This window comes from Phyllostomus discolor, chromosome 3, assembly GCF_004126475.2.
Source record: "Phyllostomus discolor isolate MPI-MPIP mPhyDis1 chromosome 3, mPhyDis1.pri.v3, whole genome shotgun sequence".
Taxonomy (NCBI): Eukaryota; Metazoa; Chordata; class Mammalia; order Chiroptera; family Phyllostomidae; genus Phyllostomus; species Phyllostomus discolor.
Window position 1 is genome coordinate 184723002 of NC_040905.2, and position 6382 is coordinate 184729383.

Genomic DNA, 6382 nt, shown 5'->3' on the forward strand with positions numbered 1-6382 from the left:
GGGAGCGCCTCGCCACTCACATCTCCCAGGGCGCAGAGCGCAGAAAGTGCACAACGCAGGCCAGTTGCCGCCGCAGGTTTCAACGTGAAGCCCGAGGCCGAAAGGGACTGAAGAATGGTTTGGGTCAAAGCGCCCATTTCTGAGGCCAGTGAGGTCCTCTGAGCGTGTAGGACTTCGAGCGCTGGCTGCTGGCTTGCTGGGGTACCATGTGCTAGCGGCTCGCTACCCAGAAATACTAGGGTACCAATGAAAAATACGATGGGGCTGTGTTCGGGGAATCTGTGCTCCTGCTGGGTTGTTGCTATTGTTGTTTTACTTTACTGCCTTTCTTGCTTTAATTAAAAATGTAATGGAGAGAAGCCTCAACAAGCGCAGAGCTGGGTCGTTTGGATGGGTTCATTCCAACTCAAATCCAGTAATTCAATTCAGTGCCACGACTGGTTTCCAGCCCGCAGGTACGCATGGCAGGCGTCAAGTGTATGCTGTATACATAGGCACAGAGACGACCTGAAGGCAGCCCTTGAAGAATTTTGAGATAAAATTCACTCTCTTGGAGTTATATTCAATATATATAAATATAGAATACAGACAGTCAGTTATATTTAAAATTTGCCAACATGTCCCAGCAATCTAGCATTACCTAAGAATCCAAAATGAAGCCTTGAAAAGATGGCTTCTGATTTACTAGCACTCTGATTGTTTAACATTCAAAACTAATGTAAATCAGTTTATTTCTTCTCACATTTCCTTTCATATGTAACAATGCCATAATTTGTAAGCAATAAAACCATATGTTGGGAAAGAAAGTTTATATTCATACAATGAACTGTTAGCTAGCCTCACCCTTTTTCTTCTGGTATTTCTCTGTGCAATGTGGGCTTTAAATATTCATGTGCCAGCCTAGACTTGCCTTTATTTCATATGCTTTAAACTAATAACATTTTAATGTGATATAATTTGATTCCATGAAGTAGAGGAGCATAAAGGAGCCTACTTTCAAGCGATTTTCAGTGAGCGCACAGGTTAAACAGTTCTCTAAGTGTTTGGACACAGATCGGAATGTTAAACGGAAGTGGAGCCCGCCTGTGAGTAGGCCCTTTAGCATTCTCACTTGCTACACTCTCTATTTCTCTGTGATAACTTCAGAGCTATAACAGAGGACCACAGCAGGGTTGGGGCGCTTTCCCTGGACCCTGTGGTGTGACCTTACAGATGTCCCAGTCTGCTGGCAAGCTGGGGACTGATTTCTATGGCTTTTTTTTTTTTTTTTTTGAGGGGAAGTTTGATAGGGTAAAAAGGGGACTGCGGGATGTAAAGCCTGGATTTGAAAACATGCCTAAAATAAAACTGTGCTCTAAAAGGCTTTCAGATATGCTGCTGATTAGGTACCTAATGTTAGCAACCTGATGGGCTATTTGCTGTTAGCTTTGTCCAGGACTCAGCCCAGAGGAAGAAGCAAAAGAGGAGCTGGGCAGGGGTCCAAAGGCCTCGGAGGTGAGCCCTGCCACCAGCACCATTGTCTAGTGATCACCAGATTCACCTCTCAACGTGCTTAACTTCTCCTTCACTTTGCACTGGAGGTAGGAGCCAGACCTTCAGACATCAAATGCCTGGTAGACTCTAGTCAACAGACGAAAAAATTGTCTAAAAGAAGAAAAAGTAAAGATGCCCCCAAGTTGATAGGAGACACTTCTGAACATAGAACAAGAAAGTCATTTCCCTCCCAAATGATGAAAATATTTCCAATGGAAAAGCATGATGCTATATTCTTTTTATAAATATGTGTCTGCCTATCACACAAAGAAACCAAAAACCCACAATTACTTCAGTATCCAAAATGGGCCATTGGAAAGATTGGAGGTCTGAGACAAAATATTTAGACTGAAAGAACCATACTAAATTATCTATACTAAAATGTTGCCTAAAAACTCAATAAAAGCTATTTCAGGACAAATGTGGGTAATTTTCTAGAGAGATCTTTGTAAGTTCTCCCGGAGAAAAACAACGAAGGAGTATCTCTCGGGCCTGTGCATAGGCAGGTTGAGAAACTCGCAGATGGGCTGCTTGTTAGTCACAAAGTCTTACAAATGAAGTATAAGATGGAAATAGTTCGGTGAGTGGAAAGAGGGCGATTTTCCCCTGCTTTGGTACAGCAATTTGCGTCTCATTTTTGACGTACTTTGCACGTAAACTCATGTACTCCGTGAAGTGACAACAGGGAACCAGGCTGGGATGCAAACCTGCCGGCGTCTGCATGTGGTGTCTCAAAACGCTCCTTTGGACACACGTTCTGGGCGGTGGGGAGTTAGCTGCCTCTAAACCAGGCCTGACCTTTTGTCTTTTGACCTCTGATGCATGAAATTAGGTAGCAAAAGAAAATGCGAAGAAAAGGATACAAAAACATGGAAAAACAGCCCTCCCTGACAATAGTCATTGTATCAGATCATAGCGGAGCTGCCCTGCACAGCCCAAAGTGCTTGTTTATAAGGCTTCGGGTCTTCCTGGCCACTGACAGTTCTGGTCTCCTTTGTGGTGGATCTACATTTGTTGGGGGACGGATTAAGCACTCTTTTTAATTAAGCTCAGAGCTGGGTTTTGTCCTGGTTTCTTTTTACCAAAACCTGGTTAGTGAGCGCTTGGTTTGGTTCCTCCACTTCCTTTGAGGCTCTCATTGCAGGCCAGGTGCTTGGGTTTGGGCAGCCCAGGCAGCTTTGGAGACCCTGAAGTCTTTCTGGCCACCCAGGCAGAAGCTGCCTCCCAGCTGGCATGGGGAAGGAGGAGAGGTGTGCTTCCTGGTCCAGAAGGGCCACATATCCCACATGGATAGCCCTCCACTCTTTCCCCAGACCCAGTGGGAAAATATGATGCCTGAGATACTGAGGGCCCCTGCCCCCTTGGCCTCATGGGCCAGCCCAGTGCCTTTCACTGTCCTGAATGCCAGAGAGGAAGACGAGACATTTGCAGAGAAGCCCTTAGTGAGTCTCAACGCAGCAGTCATTTGATCCTCACAGCCATCCTGGGAAGGGGTGCACAGCCCTGTGTCTAGTGCCAGGGTGTACTGTCAGGCCCTGTCCGGAGGAGACAGACCTCTACTTAGCCCCTAAAAGTGTGAGGATGGGCATAAGCAAAGAGGGCTGAAGGAGAACCAAGCAGGGTTGTCAAGCCAGACTCTGGAAAGAGGGAGGTCCGAGGAGACCTTTTGGTGGGGAGTGACCTAGAGCAGTGTTGAAAGGGGAGTAGAACTTTGCTAGGTAAATGAGGACATAGAGAGCATGATAAATATTGCCATTTTGCAGATGAGGCTGCTGGACAGCAACATATAAGCAAAATGCTATGAAAAGAGCTGACCAAGAACTTGGGGGTTGGGAGGAAAGGCAAATGCTCTTGAGGGAATGAATGCACAGTGGCTTGTGGAGTGGGGCAAAGGAAGGAGGAAGGATAGGGTGGGCAAGCCCCTTAAGGTGGCCAGAGCAGCAGCTACAGATATTCTCCCCTTACCAGATGGAGTGAGTGGAATCCCGGGTCAAAGGAAGAGGGGTAAGGGAAAGGCACTGGCATCAAAGGAGAGAAACACAGGAAAGCTGTCCATGTCCCACCTTCAGCCTTGGGAAGTTTGCAAAAATCACCAAAACTTCAGTCTAGGAAATTAAAGAGCAGCAACAAAAAAACCTCCTCAGCCTAGAATGTTCCCCATGCACATTATTTAATCCTCCCAGGCTGTGGGAGGCCCTCCCAGAGCTAGAGCTGGTGGCTACCACTCACTGCTTTGGCCACACAGCCCTGAGTGCTCTCTTTCCTATTTCCCTGTGCATTGGTGTGATAGAGTGTGTCCAGTCCTCACCACTCCTCCTGGATCATGAGCTCCAACGGGCAGGGTTCCACCTGGGACCCAGGCTCTTCCAGCAGTACATCATTCTGTTCCCTTAGAACAGTAGCTTCTAAACTTCAGTGTGAGAAGAAGCACATGCAGATCCCTGGGCTCCAAATCCAGAGAGCTTGATACAGTGGTATGGGAAAGAGCTTGGAATCTGAATGTTCAATAACTTCTCCAGGTGAGTCAGATGCACGAGGTACCTGACCCTCCATGGAGAAACACTGGCTTAAAAGCTCTTCCAGGGCAAGGACTAAACTCCTGTGATCCATTGACTCCTGTCCCCCTGACCAGGTCTGCATCTGTCCAAATATCGAGAACTTGGAGCTTATCAGGGTGGGAGCACCCATATTCCAATGTGTCTCCAAAGGATCTAAGAACCACCTGTCCCCTTGCTCCCATTTTTTAATAATTCAACTTCCATTCAACAATGACTTCAGTGCTTAGTATTAAAGAGAGATGAGACTCTCTTGTCCTTGAGCTGCTTGAAGTCAGGGCAGAGAAATAAGCTTATACTGTAAGGCAAAATCTGACTAAGGTTTTAATTAAATACAGTTAGGAAAATGAAGGAAGAATCCTTTTCTGTGAGGGGCGCTTTATGGAGATTTCTTGAGGGAGGTTGTCTTTGATCTGAGCCTGGAAGAATGAGTTGGAAAACATGGGCGGAAGGGTGCTATAGGCCAAGGGTTCAGGATGAACAATGGCTTGAAGACAGAAGGTGCTTGGTCTATTTGGGAATGGGCAGAGCAGGAGGCTAGTTCCATCATCAGTGTTCCTGGTGATGGAACTGGGGCCAGCTGAGGAAACGGAGTCCCCAGGGAGGTGCAGTAAGAATGGCATTGGAGCAACCTCATAGTTTGAACCACTTAGCCACCACTCCCAGGTGGTACCCATGGCAACATCTGAACTTCCTTCTGAGCTTTGCAAGAGTCTCCTTCCTGCCAAGCCCTTCTGGCTAAGCTGAGGTCACTGCTGCCTGCTTTTTGGGCTTTTGTGTCTGCTTTATGCCTAGGGTCGCTCCCTGAGTGAGCACATCAGCTTCCCTCTGGCTCCCGCACTTCTACTATTGTCTTTTTCACACTCTTGTAGCAAGTTTTGTCTTTCTCTCCTCTCAGGAGATCAGGGAGGATGTCTGATCCATCTCTGCAACCCCAGTACAACACAGCACTTGCACACAAAAGATGTTCGCTTGAGTGTGTGATAAGATGAAACATGTCGTGAAGAGGCAGTGTGCAGTTCACAGCTCACGCTTTCTGCTCTACCGTGTCCTGGCGCTTCACCCCTCAGTTTGCCAACCTGCATGATGAGGACACTAATCGCCTCCTACCTAACCTACCTCTCTGGGCTGTTGTGAGGACCAAATCATATTAATAGCCTGGCTCTTGTTTCATGAAGTGTTATCACCATGGGCTTGGATTTCCCAGTGCTGTTTTAAGAAAATCTGCTTTTAGTTGCCTCAATATATTTCTTCTTTGGTAGAAGAACTGAAGGAGGCCCAACATTTGACAGGAGCTATGAGTGAAGGTTTGTATAGAAAGAGGCTGACGGTACTCATGTGTTGAAAAATCATGTGGTTCTTTTTGAAGTATCCTTTGCCAACACTGCAAGAGAGAAAGCAAAGAACAAAAAAATTCAACTCAAGCACATCTGAGAGCTGTAGGTTAACAGCTGTCATGATACTGCTGCTAAATTTCTGAAAAGGCAATGTGGGTCTAGACTTGCTGAGGAAAAACACTGCTGGGCAGAGCTGAAAGAAGATGAAAACCTCAGACCCTAGACGGAAAATGAAAAGACATCATTGCTGTCGATAGTGCATTAATGAGGTGAACTCTACTATACATGCCCATATCCTATACATTGTAGAAAGAGTGTCACAGAAAGACAAGCCAGAAGTTACATCTGTCTGATTCTCCATCAGCCCCTAACCCCAAGAGACTTCCAGTGGGCATTTTCTTCAGAGAGAAATTGAAGATAGTACACAAAGTAGTTTATTAATCAATGTATTGCTAAGGTAATAATAAATCAATAAATAGTTCATTACTAGCACAGGAACTTAGGATAGTGAGCCTTATTAAATTGTATAAGCTGTATCCAGGCTGGTCTTTCTACAGCATCCCTTTAATAGTCTCTCAGCCTGAGCTTGAATACCTCCAGGGACAGTGAGCTCACTAGTCCCTTATGGAATTTGTGTTATGGAACGGCTGCCAGGAAGTTCTTTCCCTCCTTGGGCATCCATTCACTCCCGTGTAACTTCTATCCACTGGTCCTAGCTCTGCCTCTGGGGGGTCATTGCCCTCAGGAAAGAACAAACAAGGGGGTACAGTGAGGGTTCCTGTGAGGGTATGCGCTCAGACAGTGTGAGGTGAGCTTCAATGTCTTCCCTATGTCATGGGACAAGTAATCCCGGCCAGAAAAAGTGTTCTTGGAATGTCACCTGGGGGGAGCACATTCAGGAGTAACACAGGAGCAGGATTATGAGGCTGAGAGTCCAATCTGCAGGAAGTTTCTAGA